A 16,079-nucleotide genomic window follows, 5' to 3' on the forward strand; every position below is an offset into this window, starting at 1 on the left:
ATGAAGAAACTTAAAATGACTGGCAAAGAGAAAACTGATTAGAATGTTTGACTCACTCATGTCTTGCAATTCAACCAGCAAAATTGCAAATTAATACATAAATCAAGTAATTCGATCACTTAAAATCTGGCCGAATTGATGGGATTATTGTAGTACATTGGGTTCCATTTGTCTTTCTGTTCATCCATACATGTGTCAGTGCATATGTACCTTTCTCTCTTGACAGGTAAAGACCAAATCTATTGAAACTTGGTACATACGATAGTGGGCATATACATAGAGGTATATATATATGGTATATATGATATAGATGTATTTAACACAACCAAACCTGGTCAGTCGTGCTATAGACATGATGACATGGATATGTGTGTGCGTGTGCGTGTATAAACAACTTTGTCAAATAACACCAGACCGACTGCCTTGGTATTTGATGGTGACATTACTTGGGGTGTGTAGATGGAAAATGGTCTGTTCAAATGAAAATGATTGCATCAGAGATGTGCGTTTTGGGTAAAAAAATGTGATTTTTGGTTTGGAAACCCTCGAAAAGTTCTGAGCAGATTGGTCTGAAATTTGATGGGGATGTTCATACGCATGTGTTGGATTGTACATAACATGGTGATTCTGTCAGTGATATGCAAATTAGGTCTAAAACTGTGTCTTTTTGGTAAAAAAAATTACTCAAATTTTGGAGGGATATTTCTAGGACGTGTAGGAGAATTATTCTAGACATGATCCTATTAATGATATGCAAATTAGGTCTATAAATGTGAATTTTGGTCTCAAAATACCAAAATTGTGTAGGCAAGAGCCTAAACATTCAAAAATGTATGTAAGTGTGCCTAGCAACATGACCACGCCCATAGCAACAACAGATAATGACGTATATTGTAACGTTAACAATATGGATGGATAGATAAGTGAATAAACATTTATAAATTAGACACGTGTGCCTAGCAACAAGACGATGGCTATAGCAACTATGAAACGATGTATATTGCAAAGATGAACATATTAGGAGCAACAACACCATGTCCATAACAACAGCCAAATGATAGCATATCAATTACAACTTAAGTACTGGGATGGCTAGGCAAGTGGAGAACATCCCAAAAGTGAATACATATATACCTAACGACAATACCACGGCCATAGCAACAGCCAAAGTTAACAGCAGAGATGAATAGACATAAAGACGGACATTGTAAAAAAAATAACACAAACTGTACAGTTGTGCTACAGTGCCAATGGCGATATGTTTAATGTAATTGAATCATTTACATAATTAATAATTTTTGTTATTGGGCAATATAATAATACATGCTTCAAATTTCGTATGATTTGTTGCATACATTGACAATGACAACGCACGTGTCCTATATCTGTAAAATTCATACATCAAGTTACACATACGTTGATGAGAACAACAGGTATACGAACACAAATCTTTACAGACAGCATTAGATTTACATCTGATTAGTTTTGCTAAATGACAGATATTTATAAAGAAACATGGTTTTTGTTTTTACTATATAACCTAGGTAGCTGTATGACTAAATATTTGTGTTTTGTTTGGACTAGTTTAGACTCGAAGGACAGCACTACCACTCTGCTATCCTAACTGACATTTTGACATTTCGTTATCCTTCCTCAAGCGAAATTCAAATTATCAAAATGTCAGTTATAGGATAGCAAACAGAGTGTAGTATTAGTCCTTTGAGTCTGCGTGTAGGCTAGGACTAGTTTCGTTTTATTTCTGGCGATTCCAGGTCTGTTTTACATTTTCAAGATAGTTTAATAATAAGTGTGCACATTTTTACACCAGTCCTTACACAAATCGTACATTGGCTACACTTCGAGAAAACAATATAACATGATGGTTGTATTATAGCATATTGTATAATCCCAAGTCAAAATGCTATGTAAGATTTTAGGGATTTTTCCATCGACTATTTCTTATTTTCAAGGCAAAGCATTAGCCAGAATTTCACAATCATTAACGATTATTAATTGCCATCAAATTACGGTAGTGCTGTTTGCCAAAAGCTATTGACTGAAACACTACATAGCACGCCCTTACAAGTATGTTTTGTGCAATAAGAGAACCTTCTGTAATGTAAGGTTATAGTATAACTACCAATGTCTGTCTGTCTGTCTGTGTTGTCGGCAGACTCAATTCAAACACAAACCAAATTTGATACATGTACACCTTTAGACTAATGTCTAGAACTGATTAGATTTTAGTAAACATACTGTGAATATTAATGTGGTATTTGCATAAAATATTAAAGGATTATAGGATGTCCACCTATATCTCTGAAATGTATGAGTTAATGTAAACCAAACTTGGCACAGATGTCAGATACTATACAGTGAGCATATGCACTTTGATTGTCCGACCTTCGCGATAATAACCGAATAATGGCCATATTTGTTATAAAAATTCAGAATATGAATGAGTAAGTTGAAATGCTTGGAGTATATGTCTTCAACGAAGACTTGTTTGGTGCATACGTTGACGATAACAAAACAAAAATGTCCTACAAAGTTTCAAATTTCATGTAATTTGGTACATACATTGATGATTACAAAGTGCACTTGCCCTATATATCCTATCCAGTCTTTTGATTTAACGTTTCATTCGCAGTTAATTTTTGATGATGTCAATTTCGAAGCATTGTAATATCTGATATAAAATATTACCTTCATCATATTTTGCATACATTATGCATTTGTTTTCTACCAACCCCTCCAAGAGGGTGCTATTACAATGGCTCTGTCCATCCGTCTGTGTGTGCGTCTACGATATGTCATTTCTCTGGAGTACTGTACTATGGGGCCAATTTTTTTTTTAAAGGTAAAACATGGAGAGATCAGCCAAGTGTCTACCCCATATTATCATGTGCAAGCTATCTTTTAAGAAATTGACCTTTGATCTCGACCTTTGATCTTCAGGGTCAATTATCAAAACTACTTAGTGGTCTGAGCTTGAAGGTAGAATTCGCCTCAGGTACAAATTTTGCTAAAAAGTCAAAGTGCTTAAAAACTGTCCAAACTTTGCCACAGGTACCGGAAATTTGCTTCTTGTTCTTTTGAATAATGAAAGAAATTCGGGGTCCACTGTCGTCTTTTAGAATTAAAACGCATTGACTATTTATCAATAGAAATTGCAATGTCTTTTGATTGGACCTTTCCTCTAATGCTACATAGCTCTGCCGAACAACCATTTTCACATAATATAGATTTTTATTAGTGCTAATCCTAAGTGGGCCTTTAACATACTACATGTATACGGCGGGTTTATTAGATTCTAAAATTGCTTAATTTTGATCACATTTTCACTTCTATTTTTAAAAATCCCCCCATTTTTTCTTTCTTTCTTTAGTGATTTAAACTGAGAATGGGGTTGAGATTTCTTGTACAAAATAACAGCAAAAGTTCAACCCTTATTTTCCAATGTGCATATTAAGATAAAACCCAGTAATAGTCAGAATTATGAAATGGTCGATTAAAATGAAATGTCTGTGGAATATTTGAGCTTCATCAAAACTGAGCAACATATGTGATATTGAAATGGAATACTTGCATGAATTGGGGGTAGATGTGTCTTATTCAATTATGTCATGCCCCATGGTTCACCTAAATCAGTCTAACATGTCAGTTTTCGTATGGAAAGGTTTATCTATATGAAGTGGTGGGGGTAGTCAGTTCTCTAATTGATACAGATTCTTACAATGGCATTAATAATTGGTGTCAATTTGTATATATTCAAGTCTGGTAATTGGGCATACACTAGGTTGTTGATATCTATAACTGCAAATCTCAAACAGAGTGTGAATCCCATTGTGAAAAGACTCCTACCGTCAGAATGCATTAATTCATCCCCTCTGGTGAGGTGATATTTCTAAGTGCACTTCATCAAAGCAATTTGACAGCGTACCCTGGTATTGCGAAGACTACACACACCACAGGGAAGCATATGATGTTAGAAATACATGCGAACAACCGGTGCTTTGTATATTCTGTATGTAATCGTGTTTTTCTGTCTTTCAGCGATGTTTCTATTCATTATCATATACAAGAGAGATGTTTTTATCCTCGGGTAGAAAACAGACTCGCGTTACATGGAAAGAAGAAAAACTGACACCGTCGTTCAATAATATATATGTAGTACACACTGTACCAACACTTTTGAAATAAAGCTCTGGAATATCAAAATTGAACAGAAAATTCCCTTAATATATTCATATGAAAAAAAACACGACAGTCTACTTTGCAAGTTGTTCTTTATTGTGGCAGGATAAGGTACATTCATTTTAAGATTCCCTTCATTCCGACAAATATCTTAGCCAGAAAAAGTTACAAGTTATTCGGATATTGTAGGTGCATATACAAAGAAAATTAAAGTAAAAATATGAACTGAATGGTTATTGAAAATGTTCGAATTCACGAGCGAGTTATTGTTGCTTTCCACAAATATATACTTTTTAATTTCTTCGTCGGAAACGGTTATGCCTAGGACTGAAGGCAGCTGCAGGTAGATGACGAAAGTGTCTTTGGGAAAATATGCATACTATTGAAGTTTTAAAAGCATCTTATTAATATTTATAATACCTTGCTGAAAATGCTGTTGCGAACGATGGCAGTGTCGAGTCTGGTTTAGTGCAGTCAGGCGGATCGGATACCTCCACATACCGCCGACGGTCTGTTGAATTGTATCTACAGCAATAGTTACTGGAGATTAGCGAATCTTTCAATAAAACTTGATGGTTTTCTGTTCTCTCGTCATCGCAATAATTTGTACAATAATCGACGTTCTGATTTATTGCTTCATTTCCTATACCTATTAATCCGTTACTAAGAGAATGGAAATTTTGGGGCTCGAAATCCGATGTTAAATTGTATGCTTCGTGGCAGTTTTCAGAAGTTCCACTTCTATAGGATATCTGGTTAAGTTTACTATGCAAGGGTTCCATGGTATTAGTTTCCACCAATCCTGAATTTATGCAAGGAATATTATTAGTATCGGCGTAGCTAGAGTTCGATTGTTTGCAATTAGATAAACTTAAATGAGCCACTGGCGTTAGTTCGTCATCTACGCAAGTACTTTGTTTCATCCTTTGATATTGACTTGAAGAATATGATGTGACACGAGTGCTGTTTAATCCAAGTGTGTTCTGCCAACTACAAGAATTAGGAACAGTGTATGGATGTACTTTCTCATATGTATCACAGCGGTTATGCATCGACAAGGTTTGATTGTGTTCCATTGAATCCCAAGAGTATTGGCTGTCCATAGAAGGGTTACCAAAGTTTCCTACCATCGGTTCGAACAATTCAGCGCATTCTTGAGTAGGTAGCTGATAATCGCCTGGATACGTACCTGTCGAGCATACCATAGCATTTCTCGCCACATTTTGTTGATAGGGCGACGGAGTGTAGTTCAGTTCATGTCCGCTGCTATCCCAGAACACTGCGTCTGCAATGACGGCAAGGTTATCCTTCAATATCGGCTGACTTCTGTGGCAATTGGATGAATCCGCTGGTTTCTTAGGTTTGGCTTTACGCGAATTCCCGCGAATGTATGGCCTGTTTATGTAACGACGACCCTTCGCTCCGTTGAACCAATTCTGATGAGATTTCAACTGCTTCTGTAAGTACTTTCTGTGGTTTATATTTCGTTTGCCGTTGCTTGGTTTCTCCAATGCCGACTTGACATTATCTGAAGCACTGTTGATGAACTTCAACAAGGTGTTATCTGGTTTATCATGATCACCAAGATCATCCACGAATACTCCGCCATTATTAGTGGCGGCAACTTTTATCGCACAGCCATCCATCATGATAATAATAATAATAATAACTTGACGATGCGATTAGGAAATGAGATCCTTTTCCCGAGTTTGCTGATCACCTTTGCAAATGCTACACGTGTGCGCTTTCAATCAAACAACTGCAGTAGCAGTAGAGTAAGTGAAAAGGGAGAAATATTGAGACAGCTTACAGAGTACATGTAGAAATCTACACCTGGAAAGCCCCGGGATATGGTAAGTTAGGAAAGTCATTCGCTTTGAAAATGTCAAATTAAAACTGAATAATTAGAATGATGATGTCATTGGCGGTATTGAATATCATCTCTGTATGACAGTCGGCGGCTTTATAATATGAATATAATAACGCTCCATGATTCAATTAAATCCCTATGAGCACATCTATAGATGTATTCATACAATTGGACCACTTAACTTCTTAAAATTATTTACAAGTGTCGGCATTAATATGTCTGACATTTCTCGCTATCATGTCTTTGTGCGCAATCTCTAAATGAGAGCTAGACCTAACACCTCTGAGTTCTGTCAATTACATCGACTGTAATTGCGATTCATATTTCATATCGTGGACAGGTTTCGCGTTCACGTTCTACATGGAAATAAGCTTAAATACTTGGTGAAAGACATTGATTGGGTTCCTTTTCATACGCCTAATACTGTTTCACCTTCCCTTACCAAATTTAACGTGTCACCAAAATAGTGGCAGAAATAGAATTCCATTTTTAATTTTACTTTATTTTGAAAACACCGAGCTACTCATGTATAATTTAGTGAGCACTGAACTATAGACATTTACTTCTTCATTACATGTGCCATACCGGATGTAGGGTAAGAATATATGCTGAACTCAGTACCCGATGTAAGCTAAGATCACTGAGTTCAGTACCCGATGTAAGCTAAGATCACTGAGCTCAGTACCCGATGTAAGCTGAGATCACTGAGCTCAGTACTCGATGTAAGCTGAGATCACTGAACTCAGTACCCGATGTAAGCTGAGATCACTGAGCTCAATAGTACCCGATGTAAGCTAAGATCACTGAGCCCAGTACCCAATCTAAGCTAAGATCACTGAGCTCAGTACCCGATGTAAGCTAAGATCACTGAGCCCAGTATCCGATGTAAGCTGAGGTCACTAAGCCCAGTACTCGATGTAAGCTAAGATCACTGAGCTCAGTACCCGATCTAAGCTAAGATCACTGAGCTCAGTACCCGATGTAAGCTGAGATCACTGAGCTCAGTACTCGATGTAAGCTGAGATCACTGAACTCAGTACCCGATGTAAGCTGAGATCACTGAGCTCAGTACCCGATGTAAGCTGAGATCACTGGGCTCAGTACCCGATGTAAGCTGAGATCACTGAGCTCAGTACCCGATGTAAGCTGAGATCACTGAGCTCAGTACCCGATGTAAGCTAAGATCACTGAGCTCATCAGTACCCGATGTAAGCTAAGATCACTGAGCTCAGTACCCGATGTAAGCTGAGATCACTGAGCTCAGTACCCGATGTAAGCTGAGATCACTGAACTCAGTACCCGATGTAAGCTAAGATCACTGAGCTCATCAGTACCCGATGTAAGCTAAGATCACTGAGCTCAGTACTCGATGTAAGCTGAGATCACTGAGCTCAGTACCCGATGTAAGCTAAGATCACTGAGCTCAGTACCCGATGTAAGCTAAGATCACTGAGCTCAGTACCCGATGTAAGCTAAGATCACTGAGCTCAGTACCCGATGTAAGCTGAGATCACTGAGCTCAGTACCCGATGTAAGCTGAAATCACTGAGCTCAGCACCCGATCTAAGCTGAGATCACTTTGGTTCAGTACACGATCTAAGCTAAGATCACTCAGCTCAGTACCCGATGTAAGCTAAGATCACTGAGCTCAGTACCCGATGTAAGCTGAGATCACTGAACTCAGTACTCGATGTAAGCTGAGATCACTGAGCTCAGTACCCGATGTAAGCTGAGATCACTGAGCTCAGTACCCGATCTAAGCTAAGATCACTGAACTCAGTACCCGATGTAAGCTAAGATCACTGAGCTCAGTACCCGATGTAAGCTAAGATCACTGAGCCCAGTACCCGATGTAAGCTGAGATCACTGAGCTCAGTACCCGATGTAAGCTGAGATCACTGAGCTCAGTACCCGATCTAAGCTAAGATCACTGAACTCAGTACCCGATGTAAGCTGAGATCACTGAACTCAGTACCCGATGTAAGCTGAGATCACTGAGCTCAGTACCCGATGTAAGCTGAGATCACTGAGCTCAGTACACGATGTAAGCTGAGATCACTGAACTCAGTACCCGATGTAAGATGACATCACTGAGCTCAGTACCCTATGTAAGCTAAGATCACTGAGCTCAGTACCCTATGTAAGCTAAGATCACTGAGCTCAGTACCCGATGTAAGCTAAGATCACTGAGCTCAGTACTCGATGTAAGCTAAGATCACTGAGCCCAGTACCCGATGTAAGCTAAGATCACTGAGCTCAGCACCCGATGTAAGCTAAGATCACTGAGCCCAGTACCCGATGTAAGCTAAGATCACTGAGCTCAGCACCCGATGTAAGCTAAGATCACTGAGCCAAGTACCCGATGTAAGCTAAGATCACTGAGCCAAGTACCCGATGTAAGCTGAGATCACTGAGCTCATCAGTACCCGATGTAAGCTAAGATCACTGAGCTCAGTACCCGATGTAAGCTAAGATCACTGAGCTCAGTACCCGATGTAAGCTGAGATCACTGAACTCAGTACCCGATGTAAGCTGAGATCACTGAGCTCAGTACTCGATGTAAGCAAAGATCACTGAGCTTAGTACCCGATGTAAGCTAAGATCACTGAGCTCATCAGTACCCGATGTAAGCTAAGATCACTGAGCTCAGTACCCGATGTAAGCTGAGATCACTGAGCTCAGTACCCGATGTAAGCTAAGATCACTGAGCCAAGTACCCGATGTAAGCTAAGATCACTGAACTCAGTACCCGATGTAAGCTAAGATCACTGAGCCAAGTACCCGATGTAAGCTAAGATCACTGAACTCAGTACCCGATGTAAGCTGATGAGATCACTGAGCTCAGTACCCGATGTAAGCTGAGATCACTGAGCTCAGTACCCGATGTAAGCTGAGATCACTGAGCTCAGTACCCGATGTAAGCTGAGATCACTGAGCTCAGTACCCGATGTAAGCTGAGATCACTGAGCTCAGTATCCGATGTAAGCTGAGATCACTAAGCCCAGTACCCGATGTAAGCTAAGATCACTGAGCTCAGTACCCGATGTAAGCTAAGACCACTAAGCCCAGTACCCAATCTAAGCTAAGATCACTGAGCTCAGTACCCGATGTAAGCTAAGATCACTAAGCCCAGTACCCGATGTAAGCTAAGATCACTAAGCCCAGTACCCGATGTAAGCTAAGATCACTGAAATCAGTACCCGATGTAAGCTAAGATCACTGAGCTCAGTACCCTATGTAAGCTAAGATCACTGAGCCAAGTACCCGATGTAAGCTGAGATCACTGAGCTCGATAGTACCCGATGTAAGCTAAGATCACTGAGCCCAGTACCCAATCTAAGCTAAGATCACTGAGCCCACCCGATGTAAGCTGAGATCACTGAGCCCAGTACCCGATGTAAGCTGAGATCACTGAGCTCAGTACCCGATGTAAGCTGAGATCACTGAGCCCAGTACCCGATGTAAGCTAAGATCACTGAGCCCAGTACCCGATGTAAGCTAAGATCACTTTGTTCACTACCCGATGTAAGCTAAGATCACTGAGCCCAGTACCCGATGTAAGCTAAGATCACTGAACTCAGTACCCGATGTAAGCTAAGATCACTGAACTCAGTACCCGATGTAAGCTAAGATCACTGAGCTCAGGACCCGATGTAAGCTAAGATCACTGAGCCAAGTACCCGATGTAAGCTGAGATCACTGAGCTCAGTACCCGATGTAAGCTAAGACCACTAAGCCCAGTACCCGATGTAAGCTAAGATCACTGAGCTCAGTACCCGATGTAAGCTGAGATCACTGAGTTCAGTACCCGATGTAAGCTGAGATCACTGAGCTCAGTACCCGATGTAAGCTGAGATCACTGAACTCAGTACCCGATGTAAGCTGAGATCACTGAGCTCAGTACCCGATGTAAGCTAAGATCACTTTGTTCAGTACCCGATCTAAGCTAGGGCCGATAAAAGATAATGCAATTTTGTTGATCCACCTAAGAAGTGAACACTTACTTTAATTAGTAATTTAGGGAAGGAAATGTTAACAGTAAATGTAAATGATTTTCTAAAAGGTATTAACGCATTAATTATTATTACGGGTCATAGTTAAACACGGATACCCAATAACTTTTATCCCGGACTTTGTTTTCTACTTACAATTGTATTACAGTTTTTTTTAAAATAAAAAACCCTTGCCTACCATGCTTCGACTTCACACCATTGAAACACTTAGTGATGAAGCTCCTAATATGTCTAATATCTAAATGTTAAATGTCCAATCAGAATCGATTATAAAATAACCTGACAGTGTGTGTGCTTTACTAGTCTCGGTTACCCAGACTCCCACCGCTGGGGCTCTTCTACGAGACCACCCACTGATGAAATCCCAGCGACGAGAGTCTGGGTAACCGAGACTAGTGCTTTACTGCACATCGTGTTCGCATCGCCTTTCGTAATGACAGTTTTGCATGTTTTAGGCATTGCAGTGCTACGTACGAAGCATACGATATTTTCACTTCCATTCGTCAAACAACAACAATTATTAGTAGAAAGGGATCTTTTTTTAACGATGAACTTGGTAAACTAATCTCTATTCTGTCTTGAAATACACGTGTAAGCGTCACGTGATTGGGTTGATAGTTAGATATTCTTGTTAATTTTATTTGTGAGAAAGATTTCAGATCGTAGAGATGAATAAACACCTCAGACCACTGTAGTCCAGGGTGCGGTATACCTCAGACCACTGTAGTCCCGGGGGCGATACACCTCAGACCACTGTAGTCCCGGGAGCGGTACCAGTGGGCCAGCTCTGGTAGTGAGTGGTGTGGCCAATGCTGGAAACCCCATGCATCCATATACCATTTTAGACCATTACAGGTTTTTTAAAAGATGAAAGTTTAGACCTAAGTACATATTCCTTAGGAGGCAACATTGTGACACAATGAATGGCAGTTATGATATACAAATTGGCAAAGGACAATGCATGGACCACATTTAAGAAAAAGCAAAATGCAAAGTGGACTCCGTTTTAGACTCTTCAGCTCTGCTTCAGCTCGACCCCCCCCCCCAAAGATTTTATAGACATTTCAGACCAAAGGGCTATAAAATTAAATGCACCCCAAAGTGTGGCACATATACGTATGCTAAGGAGTACCCCCCCCCCCGAACTTTAGTGGTATGAGATAGAACTAAGGGACCGGTCAGTTTCTTCAGCCGGGGGGGGGGGTGGATTCTTAAATTGGACCGACAAAAAGTCACTGATCCCCCCCCCCCCCCCTATCTGTAAAACCAAAAACAGGCTGACCCTGTATAATATAATATTCACATGACAGGTATTTTTTGATCGTGACTCAGTGTGGACTGCTTGACTGTCTAGCATCTACTTTATAAGATCCCGGGTTAGCACTATCATAATTATAATTACTGACTACACAAGGTGAATATATTCCAAAAGGAGTTTAATAGCATCTTGAAAGTGAAAGGTATAGGAAAGCTTGGGCAGGGAATATGAATATCTCTTATGGGGGGTCCTGGAGGTTTTTTACTCTGAAAAGTAAATTTTGAGACTATTCAGACCCTTTCAGACAATAATTTCCAAGCTTTACAAGACAGCATCAACATGTAAAAAGCAACTACACAGGGTTGAAATACTTTTGAAATATACTTTGATAGCATCTTGACAGTAAGAGGGGAAGAACTTGAGACTGGGATATGTCCACCTCATGTGGGGGTCCATGTGGTGTGGTAGCTAGGTAATACATGTATATGTATATGTATATTTATAGTTATGCTTGAACTAATAGGTAATATTAAAGAATTCATGTAAGAAACAGGGAGAAGAACAAATATTGACAAGTACCACATTTCAGACAAGGCTATATGCCATTGTAGAAAAAGGATTTTTTCTTCCATCACAATCCAAAACACAATAATCCACAATTCTGAAAACAGCATGACCCCCTACTGCCAATTTCAAAAACAGAGTGACCCCCCTCCCAATCCACCGGACCCCCCCCCCCAATGCCGAAGAAACTGACTGGTCCCTAAAGTTGAAACGGAAACGAATTTGTCACTGTCATGAGTAATATAATAATAAACTTTTGGCGGTAAAACTAGAGTCGTTTCCAACAAGTTGTCTGGCTTACAGCTAACGTGATATTAAAGCCATGTGACTTTTGGCGGGTAAACCATTGAGTCATACTTATACGCCAACATGTTTCATGTTTTTGTCCAGTTAACAGCTCACACAGTTAATATCACGGTTTATAGAAATAGTTTATTTAGAATCGGTTCAACGATATCAATAGTTAGTTTTGTTTATCTTTTTGTATTGAGGTAAAGTTGTAAATTTATTTACAAAGGCATATACAGTGAAGACATATACATGTATATGATTTTAACCACACGCCAGATTTAAAAGATCACGCACTCGTCTCCCATCTTTAAAGTATAGCTTAGGGGGTATGACTCAGTTGGTGTTGTTACACTCTCATCTGTTCTAGTCGTCATACATCCGACCTGCAGGGGGTTTTCCAAGAGAGAGAGAGAGAGAGAGAGGAGACAAAGAAAATGATAGAGGTCGAACATGTTAATGGTAAATGATAATAACTACTAGTTGTACTCTCAGCCTCCATGTAACACCGCTAGACAAGAACAGACACGTGATCACTCATGTAGATTTCATCACATGATATCGGCGGAAATAAATCATTTCAAATAGGTAATATGTGTTGAATATACATTAAAGAATGTGTTAACCCTTCTGTTGAATGACATTATTATTGGTTGATTTTATTACTAGCACGAATGCAGTCCATGAAATGAAATCTTTGATTTCAAAATAAAAGAAGTTTGACAAAAATAAGAACAAGCTTTTAAAGACCTATGGAAGTACGTACATCGTAAGTTACATTTCTTTATAGTGGTGTACAGATTAGTCTTGATCCATCATGCCAGTTTATGCAAAAAAATGCTTTAGTATGAGTAATGCAAAAAGTCCCCATAGCAACAAAGTCTCCATAGCAACAAAAAACAACAACAACATAAATTAGTTCAATCATACCTCTGAAAAAGTATCAAATCAATCCCTCGTGAGTTGAAAGTCAACAAAATGAGATTTTCTTCTTCTGAAGTTTACTCCTGAAAAACGATGACTGCAAACTGACCGAAGACAAACATGATACCTCACTGTTTAACTACACAAGATGTAAATTAAGTATATCTTCAACCACACTGTACAACCAACTAACTATTAAACGCTTACAATGACAACAATGAAATGAAATCGTAATTGCATTGGGTTGCCGAATTTTGGGTGCGGACCCAAAAATACCTCGATTAGATTTATTGTACTATACTGTGCATACAGGTACACAAATATGTTTATCCACCGGTGATTCAATATAATTAAGGATACACGATATAGCGATATAAGTATATCTAACTAAACAGTTTCAAAAAAGTGTTCCAATTCCATGCAGCTAGTAGTGCAGTAGTCTTGCTGCCAAACTCGTGACTGTCGTCCCTAAGCTTTGTAAGCTCCACGAGAAGTGAGGGACGCTAGACTAAAGTAAACTAAGTCCCTCACTTCTCATGGCTTCGCCGCTCGGATTACAAAGCTTAGAGACGATAGTCTCGTTTCCGGCAGCGAGAAGTTAGTGTAGTACCAGTTACACACTGTTATTGCTACTTAGTTTGGAACAATTTTGTGAAACCTTCGGGTTATAGAAAGCACGGTTTTAATATTGATTGGGAAAAGGTTTGGGTTCATTGGAAAACTAAATTAACATCAATTTTGTGCGTGCTAATAATGAAACATTGTACAACTGGAATTAAAACGAGTTGGAATGGATTTGTCGAGATCGTATTTAAAATGTCAATAACAATATTTATACGTTTTAATATGAATCTTCATTATTTGAGCAAATTCACCCTACACCATTATAATAAAAATAATAAGTCAATAATTTAATTAATGTCAGATTTAGACAATATTTCGGCGAGACATTAATGTTGAATAATGAAATCATGCCTTATCGAGGTCCGTAGTACAGACATACCATTTGGAGATGGAGATTAATTTTGAATTTTTTTGTTCAGTAGCTACTGATCTCTGAGAAAGCATGAAACTCTGAGTAACAACTTATAACACCCTTATCCTATAATGATCTGCTACAAATATTCAAATATTGCATCGAGCATTGTTCTCTCCAGTGAGACACACACACACACACACACACACACACACACACATATATACAAGAATATGTATATATGTAATATTATACACCCATCCATACATACATACACACACACACACACACACACAAAAAAAAAACCCACACATATATCATACAATTATTATATATATGTATATGCTCTCTCTGAAAGCTATCTCTGAAAAATCTCCATACTAATATTTCCTTGCAGGGTTTACAAGCGAGTAAAATCACTCACTGACATCCAGAAAGTTTAGAATTGAAAAGCTGTATACTTTGCTTAGAATGTATAATAATAATCAATGCTTTCTCAATGTAAAGCAGAGATAGATATTTACAAAATACATGGCATCAGAAGAAAGGATTGCATGCTGGCTCTCCACATGTTCACCATAGTATTTCATACGATGCAATGTATACCTAATGCCTTAGGTGTGTATTCATGCAGATTGCATTTACATTAACTGTGAGTGGGTCTTCTGACAATATACATATGTTTGGAGGATACACTCGGTTGGTAATGTCTGACATTGTTTATGAAACTAACCTCAGGGAAAATGAGTTCTAATTTTACATGTCTCCCGACGACTTCTTTTTTGGTCGAAGTTCTCTTCAAAGCCACCAGAATTGAACATGGCGTTGTGATAGTCAAGAAGGTTTTTAGGTAAATTCATCTTTTTTACCAAGGTTATGTTATGCCTCTCCCTGCCTGCTTGCGCGCGCGCGCGCGCGCGTGTGTGTGTGTGTGTGTGTGTGTGTGTGTGTGTCTGTAAACACACTATCTCAAAAACCTATTGCATCGATTCTAATTAAACCTGCTACACATATTGCATACGGTAATGAAAATAACTGATCAGATTTTGGTAAACATCCAATAAGCATTAATTAATCATTTGCATAATTAATAATTTTTAGTAATTTATTGTGAATGTTATTTTTTTGATAATATATTACAATGAATGATAGGGATAATTTATGATACTATACAAAATACAATATACATTTCCTTGATATAATTAGACAAAATATGTCTAGTACCTAGTTACAAATGCTATGTACAATTTTTTCTTATTCCTTTCCATTTTCTATTTCACTTCCTTTCCTTTCCTTATTCCTATTATTTATAATCAAAGAAGATGTCTGTTTAATAATCCCCCATTTACTTGATTTCCAAGCTATATAGCAATGTTCAACTCTTTTCAACTACTTTTCAATTTTTGTTCACGTTAATTGAAGAGGGCAAACTGAATTTCTATAATACACATCAATATATAATATATATCAATACATATCAATATATATAAAACACAGTATCAAGCAAGATACACATTTACAGGAGCCTTTACATAGTTTTTAACGATGCTGCGATCATCATAATACATACATGTATTGAGCATGGTTTACTCCAGCATAGACATTTTACATATAGTGCATTGAGAATATATATATATATATATATATATATATATATATATATATATATATATATATATATATATATATATATATATATATATATATATATATATATATATATATATATATATATATATATATATATATATATATATATGGGGCTGGGGGGGGGGGCTATAATTTTCACAGTTGGAGTTGTAAAGGATGCCAAACAGTGTTGTATTCTATTTACTGAAGCATGTTGAACCCTTACTTGCTATTACCAGAAAAAAAAACCTAGAATGTAGGAATTGAATTAATTTAACAATTTGATGACATATTTCATTATAGTAGCATATCATAAAATGTTGAGGAAATCACAAATATGCTATCAAGTGTGATAACAAT

Source organism: Glandiceps talaboti, chromosome 5, assembly GCF_964340395.1.
Source record: "Glandiceps talaboti chromosome 5, keGlaTala1.1, whole genome shotgun sequence".
NCBI classification, from domain to species: domain Eukaryota; kingdom Metazoa; phylum Hemichordata; class Enteropneusta; family Spengelidae; genus Glandiceps; species Glandiceps talaboti.